General features: G+C 44.0%; 1 protein-coding gene across 1 annotated transcript in view; it reads right to left on the bottom strand.

Annotated features, from left to right (window-relative positions):
* LOC124610072 (tyrosine-protein phosphatase non-receptor type 13-like) overlaps positions 1–16,626 on the bottom strand; it is a 258,426-nt gene extending 241,800 nt beyond the window's left edge. Inside the window, exon 1 of the mRNA XM_047140127.1 lies at positions 16,434–16,626. The gene's annotated coding sequence lies outside the window, so the exon portion shown is untranslated. The remainder of the gene's footprint in view (positions 1–16,433) is intronic.
* Positions 16,627–17,149: the final 523 nt, after the last annotated feature.

Here is a 17,149-nt window from a genome sequence, read left to right as displayed (position 1 = left end):
AGGAATGAAATAGTGAAGGCAGCAGAGGATCAAGTAGGTAAAAAGACGAGGGCGAGTAAAAATCCTTGGCTAACAGAATAGATATTGTCAAGGATATTGTGATACTGTCCACATACCGCACAATATTATGCCCAACGCAAGATATTTCAAAAGCATTAGATGTTCTGCGCAACCTCCCAAACTCAACCCTAGACTTTAGTTGAAACTTCCGGGCTGAGGCTCAGTGGCAGTAGCCGGATGACCTCAAAAGATGTCTCCCACAGATGGAGACGAAACGTCAGGTAGAAATTTTATACATCGATCACGGCCTCTCAGCCCGGAAGTTTCAACTGAAGGCAACACCGGCCGTGAAAGCCTACATTGCATGATCAACCCTAGACGTTCAGTAATATTGAACTTGGGGAGGTAAAATTGTGCAATATTATCCAACATCTAGGGGCGCTTAACATTGTGCATGTGTTCTGTGCCGGACGCGGCAGACGACACACTCCGAGAACCTTCTTAAGGAGAAGAAGAGCTAGTGAGAAAGAATACCCTCGTCAAAGAAGATGCTTCGAATTTTTTATTCATACAAAATTGAGAACTTTCTCGGAGGATATTTTTTGCCTTGAGAATCTTCTGTTTTTTATTCATACGACCCAATATGTATTCGAATTACTGTCTTTCGCTACAGTTTCTGCTCACAACTGATCCCTCTGCCGGGTCGACCACGGCGTGCACTTCCATACGCGTGCACAATATGCAGCACGCGGGCAGACAGAGGCTCGGTCTGCCGAGGCACTATTCGGTACGTCTCGGCTTTGCTCGGTCATTCTCGTAAGAACCAAGTACATCGCATCATTTCATTCAAGCAGTGCGGTGCGGAATTTTTTCGTGACACGACTTTCTTCAGTTCAATAGAATCATAATTTCAGCGTTGTTTATCACTCGCTTCTTGTCTGCGATATAAAAGATGTTCGCAGTGCCGGTTGCAATAAAGGGCAGTCTTACGATCTATCGTCACAAGCTTTAAAAACGAATGGGAATCATACAAGAGAAGGATGAGAATTTTCAATATCTATTATGCAATCACATAATCAATTGGTACCGCAAATTTGGCATGGAACGTCTTTACAACACCATTCAGAAGGAATTAAAAGATTTAGTTGACAATGTAAGAGCAAAAAATTACGATCGACAGACAATTTGTATGGAACTCACTGTTCTGCACATCACGAAGCATTTTGTGCTAAATTTGGAGGCATGAAGCACATGATGAAATTGGTAGTGCAAGTGACAAATTTTCTGAAGTCACATGCATTATTACACAGTCAGTTGCAACAGTTTTTGTATATAACTTTATATACCACTGCAACTGGTTAAGTCAAGCGGCATGTACCGAACGATTTTCATTTAATACCTGCGATTGTTCAATTTATCAAGGAAACAAGAGGAGTAGAATGGAAAATAATAACATCCGGAATGGATTGCAAAAATGGTTCAAATGGCTCTGAGCACTATGGGACTTAACTTCTGAGGTCATCAGTCCCCTAGAACGTAGAACTACTTAAACCTAACTAACCAAAGGATATGACACACATCCATGCCCGAGGCATGATTCCAACCTGCTACCGTAGCGGTCGCGCGGTTCCAGACTGTAGCGCCAAGTACCGCTCTGCCACACCGGCCGGCAATGGTTTGCAAACCACATATTTTAACAGGACTTGACTGCACACTGCTCACAGCAAGACGTTGCAAGGTGAGAAACAACTCGTTTCTGATTTGATGGGGATGCATTTAAAGAGAAAACCGCATTGTGGAAGGAAAAAATTCTGGCAGAAAACACCGTCCATTTCACTCACTACGTTCACTGGCACTAAAGAAAATGCGAATGCTGAAGAATTCATTGTAGCGCAACATGGTGTGGTAGCTTGCAGAATTCTTGGCCTTCCCTACTCTAGCACTATGGAAGCTATTCCCTAATGTCTTTAAACATGTGCGATCAGTATGCCACTTCTTCCAGTTCGTGCACTCCACGCATTTCTTTCCACACGAAATCTTCGAAGGATCTCCTCTTTCCTTTTCTTCCCACACCACTAAATTTTCAGCGTCCCTCTGCAATGTCACATCACATACGCTTTGATACTCTTATCAGGTTTACCCAGTGTGCAGCATTCACATCCATTCACTGATGTGCTTTAGATGTGCATTCTTAGAATCTTCTTTCCTAAATTAGTGCATGAGATATTTGTACATTTCTATTAGTAAGGAACGTATTTTTGGCTGTGCTAGTCTACTTTTTATGTCCTCTTTGCTTTGGCTGTCATGATACATTTTGCTTCCGAGTTAGCAGCATTGCTTCACCTCGTCTACTATGCAGTCACCAATTTTGATGCTAAATTAGTTGCTATCCTCATTTCTACTGTTCGATACCCTCACTTTTCTTTATTTTACTCTCTGTCCAAGTTCAGTGGTAAGCAGACTAGTCGTACCGTTCGCCAAATCCCACAGTTCACTCTCACGCAGAACGGCAATGGTATCAGCAAATCTTATTATTGATATCCTTTCACTCCGAATTTTAATCCCACATCTGTTACTTTCTTTAATTCCGATCATTGCCTCTTCAACACACAGATTGAAGAGTTGAGATGGAAGACGACATTTACGCCTTAAACTCTTTTTAAACTGAGCAATTCGCTCTTGGTTCCACCTTATGCTTTCTGTACACGCATGCCGAACTTTCCTTACAGCGGATACCTACTTTTCTGAGAATATCAAACATCTTTACATCGTCGAGCGCTTGTCCTAGGTCAACAGATCAACAGATCCTATAAAGTGTCTTGCTTTTCTTAAGTTTTGCTCCTATTAAGTGACTGACACTCTAGTGCGTCTATCTCTCCTCAAGCAAAGTGAACCTTCACATAACACAGCCTCAGTTTTCATGCATCTATTTTGTATATTGATCTGGTCAGCAACTTCGGTGCATGAGCAGACAAGGTGATTGGACGATAGTTCTCACCATTTATCTGCACTTGTTATTTTTCGGATTGTGTGGATGATGTTCTTCCGGAAGGCCGATAGTAGGTCTCGAGTCCCATTGACTCAATAATGTTGACTAATTAACGGGTTGTCATCCCTCCCAACGATTTTTAGAAATTCCGAAGCCATGTTACGATCCCTTCCCCCTTGTTTGATCGATACGGCAAGGCTTCCAGAGTTCTGACCCTAATACTAGAATCCCCATGTTGTCCAAATCGACCCCCATTTCTTCTTCAGTCACGTTAGCAGTTTCTGCCCTCTGTATAGGCCGTCAAAGTACTCTTTCCACTTAACGATTGTCTCCCTGATACTGGCATTTCTTTTTGCACTCTTAATGTGATGCATTTGCTTTCAGATACACGAAAAGTTATTTAGAATTTTCTGTGTACTGAATTTGTCTTTCCGACACCCAGTTCTTTTTCAGTTTTTTCGCATTGACTCTGCTGTCACTGCAATTTAGGTTCCGTGCACGTCCCATTCTTTTAATTGTCAAGGTACTTATATTGCTGCAATCCTTCCTTTACTTGTACATTTTTGTATTTCCTTCCTTTTTCTGTGAGCTGAAGTACTTCTAATTTATTCGCAGCCGCCTTACCTATACAGGGTGTATCATAACTAATGGCGTAAACTCATACCGTTGAAATAACACGGTACTGGAAGCAACAAAGCCTCGGGAATTGCGACTTTGTGATTACCAGTTACTACTGATGTGATTCTGTGTATGCTAGTCTGTGGTATGCCCGAAGACACCCCGAGATGAACGTTTAGAGTGGTGCATCAACGCCTCCGAGAAATTGGGAACTTTGCACATGCGGCGTGAGCGGGAAGGCCTGTATGAATTACACGTGTGCTTCAAGATGTGGTGCCGAAAACAGTCCAACACCTTCAGGAATCTCGGCAACGAGACTTGTCACACAAACTCCTAGAATGAGCCCCAGTAGTCTTTGGAGAATAATGCATCACAATGCAATGTATCCCTACCACTTCCGACGAGTTCAGTATCTAAGTGAGGTGAACGATGGTCGCAGACTAATGTTCTGTCAAGGAATGCAACAACCAGTTGTTGGCAACTCTACTTTGACAGTAACATTTTATTTACAGACGAATCACGTATCACTCGTGATGTTGTGTTTTACTATCACAATTCTCACGTTTGGAGTCATCTAGGCTCCAGTCCACAGCTGTGTATGAGTCTCCGCATTAGAGACGTTTCTCATTGAATGTGTGGTTGGCGGTACTACGTGATCGTCTTATTGGGCTGTACATGTTACCAAACAAAGTCAGTGGATAGAGTTACCTTCTAGTTCTGCGGCATCATCTTGCAGGATTGCTTAGGACGTTCACTCAGAGTAACGCCAGAGGATGTGGTACGTGTATGATGGACCACCAGCTCATATTGCTGCTACGGCGAGATACCTCATGCGCCCATATGGCCAAAGATGGTTTGGATGAGGACAGGTACCTCAAGATTATACGATCTGAACCCCATGGATTTCTGAGTTTGGGGCCACCTTAAAGTTGTAGTGTACGTCGCAGCTGTTAAACCGCTTGAAGAAATGGAGCACAGTCTTTTCAATACTTGTCAAGAATTTCGAAATGGTCCAGGCTTGTTCCTAAGGATTCGAAACTCATTGCCATGTTTGGTACAGGTCTGAATCTGGCTGCAAGGACGACACTTTGATCACCTCCTTTAACTACGATTGCAGTCATGTAAGTGTTGTGCACATACAAAAGACCTGCACATCTATCAAAGTATCTCTAACAACTTTTCTTAATGTTGTACAGCACTGTTACCTTTTCATAACTGGGTTAACGTTTACACAGAATCATGTTAGTGGTGGCTGGTAACCACAAACTCGCAGTTATCTCGAAAACGGCCCTTATGCGGACCTATATTTACTGAGTACTTCCAACTATACGGTGTGACGCCGGTAATAATAGTACACCCTGTATTAGTGGCTCCAACTTCTTTGATTAACCTTTTTAGAGCTTTCCTTTCTTTCTCAACTCAAACCGAGCGAGGTGGTGCAGTGGTTAGCACTCTGGACACGCATTTGGGAGGTCGACGGTTCAGATCCCCGTTCACCAACCAGTTTTAGGTTTTTCGTGATTTCGCTCCAGACATCTCACAAGGTGTTTATTTGAAAAGGGACGGTCGCTTTCCGTCCCCCTCCTTTCGTAATCCGAGCCTGTGCTTCGTCTGCAGTGAATGCGATGTTGACGGGGCTCTACCCTTCCTTTTCTTCAACTGAACTGCCTCCTCTGCATTCCTCCTATGTAAATGTGACTGAATACTGGTGTATCTAGACGTATGGCTGTAATACCCTGTTTGTTGTTCTCATGTTTTGCCTAGATGGTACTTCTGTAACTGCACAAGTATTCAATTATCTAGATGCAGCTTTAGAAACAGTTCTACACGGACATACAAAAGAACATTTTAATTTAGATACATATTCATTAATATGGATTGTTTTGGGAATATCCTGAATGTGTGCCAACGGCTTTTTATCATGTTTTATTGTGTTACCAGTTAGATTTTTATAGCATACTACCTCTGTGTATCCTGGATTACATTTTCGTCTTGTTTACGCGTTTCAGTACACTGTGAATGTGAAATATGCTTTATGTCGGAATCTGTCCTTTCTGAAACTTACGTAACTTCACACCAGGGTACGACTTAAACTAATGTATACTCTGCAGTGTCAAAACAAACTGCAGAATCCTATTCCCTGTGTTGAAATGGCTGTATGGGCAAGTACCGAAAACCAACATTAGAAAAAAGACTGCCTCGTGTGGTATACATTATCGCAGTATCTGTAACCTCATAGGATGGTTCAAATGGCTCTAAGCGCTATGGGACTTAACATCTGAGGTCATCAGTCCCCTAGAACTTAGAACTACTTAAACCTAACTAACCTAAGGACATCACACACATCCATGCCCGAGGCAAGATTCGAACCTGCGACCGTAGCGGTCGAGCGGTTCCGGACTGAAGCGCCAAGAACCGCTCGCTACCGGCTACCTCATAGGACTCATTCGTGTTAATAACAGTAGCCAGACCTTTGACACGCTTGATGCCATTCTAGCCTGCAGCATATACACTCCTGGAAATTGAAATAAGAACACCGTGAATTCATTGTTCCAGGAAGGGGAAACTTTATTGACACATTCCTGGGGTCAGATACATCACATGATCACACTGACAGAACCACAGGCACATAGACACAGGCAACAGAGCATGCACAATGTCGGCACTAGTACAGTGTATATCCACCTTTCGCAGCAATGCAGGCTGCTATTCTCCCATGGAGACGATCGTAGAGATGCTGGATGTAGTCCTGTGGACGGCTTGCCATGCCATTTCCACCTGGCGCCTCAGTTGGACCAGCGTTCGTGCTGGACGTGCAGACCGCGTGAGACGACGCTTCATCCAGTCCCAAACATGCTCAATGGGGGACAGATCCGGAGATCTTGCTGGCCAGGGTAGTTGACTTACACCTTCTAGAGCACGTTGGGTGGCACGGGATACATGCGGACGTGCATTGTCCTGTTGGAACAGCAAGTTCCCTTGCCGGTCTAGGAATGGTAGAACGATGGGTTCGATGACGGTTTGGATGTACCGTGCACTATTCAGTGTCCCCTCGACGATTACCAGTGGTGTACGGCCAGTGTAGGAGATCGCTCCCCACACCATGATGCCGGGTGTTGGCCCTGTGTGCCTCGGTCGTATGCAGTCCTGATCGTGGCGCTCACCTGCACGGCGCCAAACACGCATACGACCATCATTGGCACCAAGGCAGAAGCGACTCTCATCGCTGAAGACGACACGTCTCCATTCGTCCCTGCATTCACGCCTGTCGCGACACCACTGGAGGCGGGCTGCACGATGTTGGGGCGTGAGCGGAAGACGGCCTAACGGTGTGCGGGACCGTAGCCCAGCTTCATGGAGACGGTTGCGAATGGTCCTCGCCGATACCCCAGGAGCAACAGTGTCCCTAATTTGCTGGGAAGTGGCGGTGCGGTCCCCTACGGCACTGCGTAGGATCCTACGGTCTTGGCGTGCATCCGTGCGTCGCTGCGGTCCGGTGCCAGGTCGACGGGCACGTGCACCTTCCGCCGACCACTGGCGACAACATCGATGTACTGTGGAGACCTCACGCCCCACGTGTTGAGCAATTCGGCGGTACGTCCACCCGGCCTCCCGCATGCCCACTATACGCCCTCGCTCAAAGTCCGTCAACTGCACATACGGTTCACGTCCACGCTGCCGCGGCATGCTACCAGTGTTAAAGACTGCGATGGAGCTCCGTATGCCACGGCAAACTGGCTGACACTGACGGCGGCGGTGCACAAATGCTGCGCAGCTAGCGCCATTCGACGGCCAACACCGCGGTTCCTGGTGTGTCCGCTGTGCCGTGCGTGTGATCATTGCTTGTACAGCCCTCTCGCAGTGTCCGGAGCAAGTATGGTGGGTCTGACACACCGGTGTCAATGTGTTCTTTTTTCCATTTCCAGGAGTGTAGCAACGACCTGTCGGCGCTAAAGTTCATCTATTGAGTGTACTTACTTGACTGTGATGGGAGCGTATATACTGAAGTGTTATGTTTGTGTTATATGACAGTCAGAGAAGGAAGCGGGTGACACCTGGGACCGACAGAGAGCTTACTCCTCTCGAATAGTACCGAGTGGACCGCCAGGCTTAACGTTCCCATCTGACGCTGAGGACAGGCTTCGAAACTAATTCACGAGATTGCTGCAAAGACTGGTGATTAGGAATTTTACTCTAGCGCCTCTCCTCTTCTTGCCAGTCAAATACTGGCGTGATAGTTTTTTTCTGCCTTCACGATTCGAATCCGTAATAGGCAGTGGATGTTGGGACGAAAGCCCGAGAGGCGTAGTGTAGTATGAATATTAGAAACGAAAACGATGTAAAATAATGTATCGAGAACCACCATATTTCAAAGTGATCAAGTTGCGATAGGTAACGATTCAGAATAACGCTTTGCGCTGTGCGGTACATTTCTGGTCAACATCTTGTCTAAAGGTATCCCGAAATAGTTGATGTTACGCAAAAGCATCAGGCATATAACTGAATTAACATCTTATACAAAAATGACATATTAATCTAACAAATAGTGTCAAGTACGCACTTCGCTTCAAGCCAAATACAGACCCACCCTTACCCTAAATGACGCTGGTTAGTAATCGGACTATTGAGTGTCGTAATACCACTGTTATCACTTACTCTGCATTTAGAGATCGCACAACGGCAAGTGAAGTCATTGAATTTGGGATTTTTAAAAGTCCAACCTCTGCAAAACGCAATGCTTTACCTTTTTTTTTAAATTCTTTACCCAAACATATTGAGAGGTCTAATTGTATTTCCGAAACTGCATTAATTTTATAGATGCGATTTTACAGGTTAGGCCAGTTTTTATACGTTTTGTACTTACACTGGTGTCCAAAACTGAAGCAACAAACCGTGATTTCCCCGTCCTGTATCTAATTCACGATATAATCGTACAAACTGTCAACAAGATGCCCGTATGATCGTATTCTGCACGGAAGATAGCATTCCGGTCAATGAATAACCATGCCAACGATGACATCAGGGCACCTATGAAACGAGGTATTGTTTCCCAGGTAGCACCACATCCACGATCACTGTGAATACCGTTACAGACGGTGCAATATGGCACAGAGAAGATGCCTACCAGACTCTCTGCAGTGGAGGGCCAGAGCAAGAAATTTTCCATATTTCATTGTAGGTTGCATTTACTTATGCTGTTGTTCACACCATTTACACTTCACTCACCTACATGTACATCTACGTCTACATGGATACTCTGCAAATCACATGTAAGTGCCTGCAGAGGGTTCATCGAACCAACTTCACAATCTTTCCGTACGAGCTCTGATTTCCCTTATTTTATCTTGGTAATCGTTCCTCCCTATGTAAGTCGGTGCCAACAAAATATTTTCGCATTCGGAGGAGAAAGCTGGTGATTGGAATTTTGTGAGAAGATTCTGTTGCAGCGAAAAACGCCTTTCTTTTAATGATGTCCATCCCAAATCCTGTATCATTTCTGTAACACTCTCTCCCATATTTCGCGATAATACAAAATGTGCTGCCTTTCTTTGAACTTTTTCGATGTATTCGGTCAGTCCTATCTGGTAAGGATCCTACACCGCGCAACAGTATTCTAAAAGTGGACGGACAAGCGTAGTACAGGCAGTCTCCTTAGTAGGTCTGTTACATTTTCTAAGTGTCCTGCTAATAAAACGCAATCTTTATTTTGCCTTCCCCACAACATTTTCTATGTGTTCCTTCCCATTTAAGTTGTTCGTAATTGTGATACCGAGGTATTTAGTTGAATTTACGGCTTTTAGATTAGACTCACACTGGTATCGCAAGTTTAGATGCACAAGAACGAGCTTTAGGAAAACTTACAACGCCACATTCAACGACAGGTGTTTCTCTCGATGAAAGTGTAGACGTAAGTTTTCCTAAATATCGTATTTTCTTTTTTTCGGTGAAAGTGGTGACGTAAAGTTTTCTTAAATTTTGCTTATGTTACCGGAAACTTGCGATACCAGATGGTAGTAAGGTCAAACAAAGCCCGAAAAACGATGGAGATAAAGATCCCACAAAAAGCATGACGTATGCTCTTCAGCGACGGAAAGTGTAAAAATTGGCAATCCCATCTTTAAAATGATTACAGTTTCAGAAATAAAACAAGATGTCTAAAGATGTCGAAACGTGTTTGGGTACAGAATAAAAAAAGGAAAACCAGCGCGTTGCAGAAAATGGTGTTTTAAAAATCCAAATTCAGTTTGCAACCGCGGAAGGGCGGCAACAAGAGCTTTCAACAGCAGCAAAATGAAGTACACCGAGCATAAAAACGAAGTCTTTGACGTGCACTATCTACGGGTAAGTGTGAAAAAAGTGAGACGAGCTGGCTCGGCGAGAGAGCGACAGTTTGTGGCTTTATGGCAGTGTGGGGAGGGCGGGCAGATGTCCCGATAGGAAGAGGGAACCCCGCTCGCTGGCAGGTGGGGGCTGTGAAGCACGACAACCGCAGCGCCGGCCGAGCCACCTCGTGCTCGGGGAGCACCCACCTGCCGCTAAAAGCGTTTCCAGTTCACAATGCACCGCCGCATAGGGCGCGCAGCAAGCGTCGCGGCAGCCACGCCGACGAAAAAACTCGCCGCAGGCACCGATAACTGTGCCGTACGGTATGGCTCCCGAGTTGCGAGCGCTGCAGGTGTATTTCGAGGACGAAGTGATACAGGTAGTGCAGTGATTACGACGCGTAACTTGTTTCTGTGTGATCGCGATTCTAATCCCCTGTCCAGACATTATTATTTCGGTTTGCATAGTCCCTACATCTGTCATTCCCCATACGACAGATCGAATGTTACACTTCTAATGACCTTGACGTCGATGGGGCCATAAACATAATCATTCATTACCATCGGAGGTGCACTTAGATTTTGTTTCAGTCATTGAGGTATTTGCAGTTCCTTTTTACCTACCAGAGAGAGTGATTTTTAAGTCGGTTTCCCACAGTATTCTAGGCAAGTCCCCGAACGGTTTCCCCCTCTCTGGTTCACGAACATAACGCATTTTTTGTTAGTTATATGGCTCCCGGATACTGACGTATCACACAAATTGAACTCTCTCTCTCTCTCTCTCTCTCTCTCTCTCTCTCTCACACACACACACACACACACACACACACACACACATATACAAACACAAATTGTGCTTCACAATCTTTCTAAAATATAAAATACTAACTTTTATTTGCCAATGAAGAATATAATAATTCCAATTCCAAAGACAGCAGGTGTTGACAGATGTGAAAATTACCGAACAATCAGTTTAATAAGCCACAGCTGCAAAATACTAAAGCGAATTCTTTACAGACGAATGGAAAAACTGGTAGAAGCCGACCTCGGGGAAGATCAGTTTGGATTCCGTAGAAATATTGAAACACGTGAGGCAGTACTGACCCTACGACTTATCTTAGAAGCTAGATTAAGGAAAGGCAAACCTACGTTTCTAGCATTTGTAGACTTTCAAATTCTGAAAGTGGCAGGGGTAAAATACAGGGAGCGAAAGGCTATTTACAATTTGTACGGACACCACATGGCAGTTATAAGCGTCGAGGGGCATGAAAGGGAAGCAGTGGTTGGAAAGGGAGTGAGACAGGGTTGTAGCCTCTCCCCGGTGTTACTCAATCTGTATATTGAGCAAGCAGTGAAGGAAACAAAAGAAAAATTCGGAGTAGGTATTAAAATCCATGAAGAAGAAATAAAAACTTTGAGGTTCGCCGATGACATTGTAATTCTGTCAAGGACAGCAAAGGACTTGAAAGAGCAGTTGAACGGAATGAATAGTGTCTTGAAAGGAGAATATAAGATGAACATCAACAAAAGCAAAATGAAATGAGACACTTAAAGTAGTGAAGCAGTTTTGCTATTTGGGAAGCAAAATAACTGATGATGGTCGAAGTAGAGAAGATATAAAATGTAGACTGGCAATTGCAAGGAAAGCGTTTCTGAAGAAGAGAAATTTGTTAACATCGAGTATAGATTTAAGTGTCAGGACGTCGTTTCTGAAAGTATTTGTATGGAGTGTAGCCATATATGGAAGTGAAACGTGGACGATAAATAGTTTGGACAAGAAGAGAATAGAAGCTTTCGTAATGTGGTGCTACAAAAGAATGCTGAAGATTAGATGGGTAGTTCACATAACTAATGATGAGGTACTGAATAGAATTGGAGAGAAGAGAAATTTGTGGCACAACTTGACTAGGAGAAGGGATCGGTTGCTGGGGCATATTCTGAGGCATCAAGGGATCACCAATTTAGTATTGGAGGGTACCGTGGAGGGTAAAAATCGTAGAGGGAGACCAAGAGATGAATACACTAAACATATTCAGAAGGGTGTAGGTTGCAGTAGGTACTGGGAGATGAAGAAGCTTGCACAGGATAGAGTAGCATGGAGAGCTGCATCAAACCAGTCTCAGGACTGAAGACCACAACAACAGTCCGTACATCTGAAATCGTTCCCCATCCTACAGATCGAATGTTACAGTTCTAATGACCTTGACGTCGATGGGGCGTTAAACAACATCATTCATTCCCATCGCAGGTGCTCTGAGATTTTGTTTCAGTCATCGTGGTATTTGCAGTTCCTATTTACCTGCCAGAGAGAGTGATTTTTAAGTCGGTTTCCCACAGTATTCTAGGCAAATACCCGAACGGTTTCCCCTCTCTGTTTCACGAACATAACGCATTTTTGTTAGTCATTTGTCTCCCGGACACCGGAGTATCACACAAATTGAACTACAATGCAAGCACCTCATCTGCTCTCTCTCTCTCTCTCTCTCTCTCTCTCTCTCTCTCTCTCCCTCACACGCACACACGCGCATTCACTCAACTTGTGTTTCACAATGTTTCTTAAATATAAAATATTAACTTATATTTGCCAGTGGGTAGAAAATTAAATATTTGTTTATGCATCACCACAATGTTGTCATACTAAATGGGTAATTGTTGCTCAGACTTCATAAGAATTTATTCTAAACGAATTGTTTCTTGAGATCGGAGAGGGCAGCTGATAATAACGAGGTTAGTGTCCCTTCTGCTTCAGTCACGAAAGATTTAAATGCTCCTCTTTGGTCACTATCGAATGAATCACCCATGAGCGAGTGTGGCGAGGAAAATGACCTGTAGCTCAAATACAAAAACACGAGATTTGAGCTTGCACGATTTGGCGACCAATAACGAACACACCTCCCCGGAAAATAAGATGCAAGTCGTAACCTCAGAAGTGGGCGTCCGGACAAAGAAACAAGCATTATACTCGCGATAAATAAACAGGTGTGAATCATGTAATGTAGCTGGGAAACGCCAGAATGGAAGGGGAGAAACTCTAATAGGTACGCAGCAGGATTCGGGAGGTTTCGTAATAAATGCAGAGGCTAATTCATTTCCTATCTCTGACAAAAGTAATTGGTAATCCACTATCAACTCTCAATATCTAGCATTTAACGAATGCTACACTGGAAGTAATACAAAGTGTGCCAGAGTGAAGGGTGTAAGAACCCTTCGGCTTTTTGTCTGAAAGAATTCAATGACACTTATTGTAGAAGTTTTATTGTAATTTATAGTTTGATAATTATTACAGCAGAAATAGTAATTTTTGAAATATGATCACGGATTCTCAAGACGCACACACAGCGCTGGAAAAGGAAGCCGCTTAGACTTGACAGTGGCCACGAGGGACGGGAGGGAGGCCGAGGGAGAGGAGGTATATGTAAACAAATAACAACACTGGGCAAGACACGTGAATGGTGTGGCAGAATAAGAATGCAACAGCGAAAACATTTCGTAATCTAATATGCCAAACTTCCAGCATTAATTTGTTCGTAACATGATACTCTACGAAATGATCGTGTCGCATTAAGATGACATTGTAGGCATAAAGTACTTGTGGTATTGTTAACGTCGTGAAGCAATGTGTAATATCCCAGTAAATAAAAGAGGGAGCTGTTATTCCTTCTTTTATGACGAGGGATAAAATAACTAATGACAGAGATAGCTGAAAATTTTCATCTTCTTTTCTGAAGGAGACAGGTAAGCTGGTAAGCCTTCGAGATCACACGCCATTATCTAGTAGAGAGAAAAAAAGGCAGATACAGAGTAAAAAAATGGTTCAAATGGCTCTGAGCACTATGGGACATAACAGCTGTGGTCATCAGTCCCCTAGAACTTAGAACTACTTAAACCTAACCAACCTAAGGACATCACACACATCCATGTCCGAGACAGGATTCGAACCTGCGACCGTAGCAGTCGCGCGGTTCCGGACTGCGCGCCTAGAACCGCGAGACCACCACGGCCGGCAGATACAGAGTAGCTTAGAGAGGAGAGTCAGTTTTGTGAAATTGTACAGATCATGATACAATTTCCCTCCTTACCTGTTTTCAAGGGTCAACGACTGCAAGGGGACGCGTGTTTCTGTCACAGCTGTTACTGGATGTCGAGTCGCGATGTGCGTTCTTTCTATCGATAGAACCGTGAAAGACACGGTTTTCCAGTTTTATTTTTGGCGAGGCGGAAAAGGAAGGAAGCTCAACAGTGACATTAACAACTGTGTGGCAATAAAGGATAAATTCACGAATTCCTAAGGATAATAACGAATATTGAGGAGGAACCTCTTGTCTCTTGTTTCGTATGCTTCACATGTTCATCTTCGCGCTTGTTGTTAACAGCGGGCACTTTGTTTTGCTAGTTAACGAGCAAAATATTACACATATTATGATGGCTTGTATGCAAATCGCCGACCGGAGTGGCCGAGCGGTTCTAGGCGCTTCAGTCTGGAACCGCGCGATCGCTACGGTCGCAGGTTCGAATCCTGCCTCGGGCATGGATGTGTGTGATGTCCTTCGATTAGTTAGGTTTACGTAGTTCTAAATTCTAGGGGGCTGATGACCTCAGATGGTAAGTCCCATAGTGCTCAGAGCCATTTGAACCATTTTGTATGCACATCCTTCGGCAAAACGCACTTTTGGTGTTGTGAACCGATTTCACACTCGTACACTAACCATAACTCCCATTATAGAAACACGCGGTTTAAGGCCGTTAACACTTTGCCCTTTATGTCTTTTATCTTTGATGGGGCTCGGCGTATTTAGAAACTACTTTGCACGTGGACGGCATGATATTTGTAATCGTCCACTCCACTGCGCACTCTGTGATCATCTATGCATCAGACTCCTACATTCTCGGAAGTATTAAGCTTGATAAACATGGACTGTTTGAAAGGCACCTAAATCTGAAACGTTTAGGTCGCGATATTACAAAAATGTTCAAATGGCTCTGAGCACTTTGGGACTTGAGGTCATCAGTCCCCTAGAACTTAGAACTACTTAAACCTAACTAACCTAAGGACATCACACACATCAATGCCCGAGTCAGCATTCGAGCTTGCGACCGTAGCAGCCGCGTGGTTCCGGACTGAAGCGCCTAGAACCGCACGGTCACAGTGGCCGTCGGCGATATTACAATAAGGACGTTGGTATAAAGAAGCTACTCGTATTATGGACCGCGAAAACAATGCGGCAGTAGAGTCAAAGTAATGATGTGTGAATACGCTAGTTGACGTGAAATAAATAGTGCTTCACAAAAGAGCTGATTGGCATACTTATCGAATAAGGGCACAAATGTGACAACTTAGTGACAAGAGCAAAGTCACATCACAGTGTCTACTGCGCAACGTATGCAGATTGTCTGCGGCATTCAAGAGAAAGGATCATAAATGTCTCTGCCACACTAAATAGGACCTGCGGACAAGCGACTACAGTCAGAAATAACTGATGAGGACTACGGAAACAATTTGTGCCAAAAAGATCTTATCTCTATCCCTGAATTAGCAAATTCTAATTTTCAATGCCTCTGTTACAGATCTCGGACTTCTTCCGTTAGTTGGAGCGTGAGTAAGATTGCAAACTTACAAGGGTGTTTTAGGCAAGAATTACCTAATATTGTCAAAATGAGCAGAAGTCTGTACTTTAAATCACTTTTTACCGGCTGAACACATGACCATATTCGCTCTCTCCCACTCGAATTTTCAGTTTAAAATTCTACTGACGCTCATTCATTTATGTAGCGCTTGTAATAAAACTTAGAATAATTACTCGGCACTCACTTCTGCCAGCAACTATTTTCAAACCTTCCTGCAGGAAATCAAATGTTCAGACGGAGGTATAAAAGTTTAAATACATAACAAAGGAAACCGAATTTAAACATTTCCCCAAAAATATTACGCTTTCAATATCACATATTATGTAACAAAATAAGAACTTTAAAAAAAAAGGAACGTGTTTATGGCTGTCGTATTACAAAGAATGACTTTTACCACTCAAGTCGTACCTATGTAACGGATACGCAAAACTAGGCAAAGAATTAAATTTCATCGGGCCCTTTAAACTTTTTTCCGGAAGTCGGACACAAAAAAATCATGTAATACTCTAAGAAGAGCTACGAATTCTAGCTAATCCAAAAGAAAGTCAATTTTTGTAAACAGAGCTCTGTACGGTGCAGCTTTTTGGGTCACGGCCATCTGAAGCGTGATTACTTCGCTTCGCATGCGCTTTTAAGCAGAGGCTTGTTTATTCCTGAAGAGAGTCACAGTATACTCTCTACAGAAGGAATCTTTCCGAAGAAGTGCATTTAATGAAAACAGCAAAAGAGGTCAGATATCCCACAGGGACTGCGCCAGATTTGAAGCGTCTTTAGCAGTCTAGTTGCTCTTTTCATGCAAAATAAATATCAAAATAGTGCACGCAACGAGCTGCTCGCTGCCCAGGAGTGGAATCTTTCCTGCGTCCGTCATTATTTACCTATAGCAGAGATTCTCGTCGCTGCGTCAGGTTCTCCAGTGACGGTGCCCCCTTGGCCAGCACGCCACGCACAGATAAGAGATCTAAACACGCGTTTCTGCTAGCACAGGTCACACCGCCCGCAGCTGCCGGCGGTGCACTGGGTTACGGCGAGCGTCGCACTTTTACACACGGGAGACGACGGTTACAGGTTGAATGCACACCTTGACTGACTCATCCTTCCCGCCAGTCCAGCAGGGTTCCGTGCAGCCAGACCCGGTTCCCCCTCCACCTACACGCCGCTGGCTCTACTCGCCGTCCTGATAACATCGCTACGCCTCCTACAACCGGCTTCGAAACGTCTCGCCAGACGGTCAGCCGCGCTTGAGGCCAACGGCAACTCCCACTGCATCCCACGCCATCACTTCTTTACAGGAAACTTAGCCGAACCAACAACCTTCGCACTTTACGTCTCAACAACACAGAATGAATAAATTACTGCAGTTCAAGAGAAAAACGCCTTTTGCATGCTGTACATTAAGGTTTTTTTTATTTATGTTGTGCACCCAGACGTTATTCGCCTTCGTTACAAGGCATGTTCAGTGGGTGTCCTGAAATATTGCACAGTTTTTTTGTTTGCACATACAGGTTCCCGTTTACACTTACAGGTTATAGAAAAATATTAGCTTCTGAATAACATTCAGTTTTTGAAAATCAATACCGTTTCTTTTACTCAG

This window comes from Schistocerca americana, chromosome 1, assembly GCF_021461395.2.
Source record: "Schistocerca americana isolate TAMUIC-IGC-003095 chromosome 1, iqSchAmer2.1, whole genome shotgun sequence".
Lineage (NCBI taxonomy): Eukaryota > Metazoa > Arthropoda > Insecta > Orthoptera > Acrididae > Schistocerca > Schistocerca americana.
Note: the sequence above shows the minus strand (reverse complement) of the source record. Positions and strands in the feature narration are given on the sequence as shown.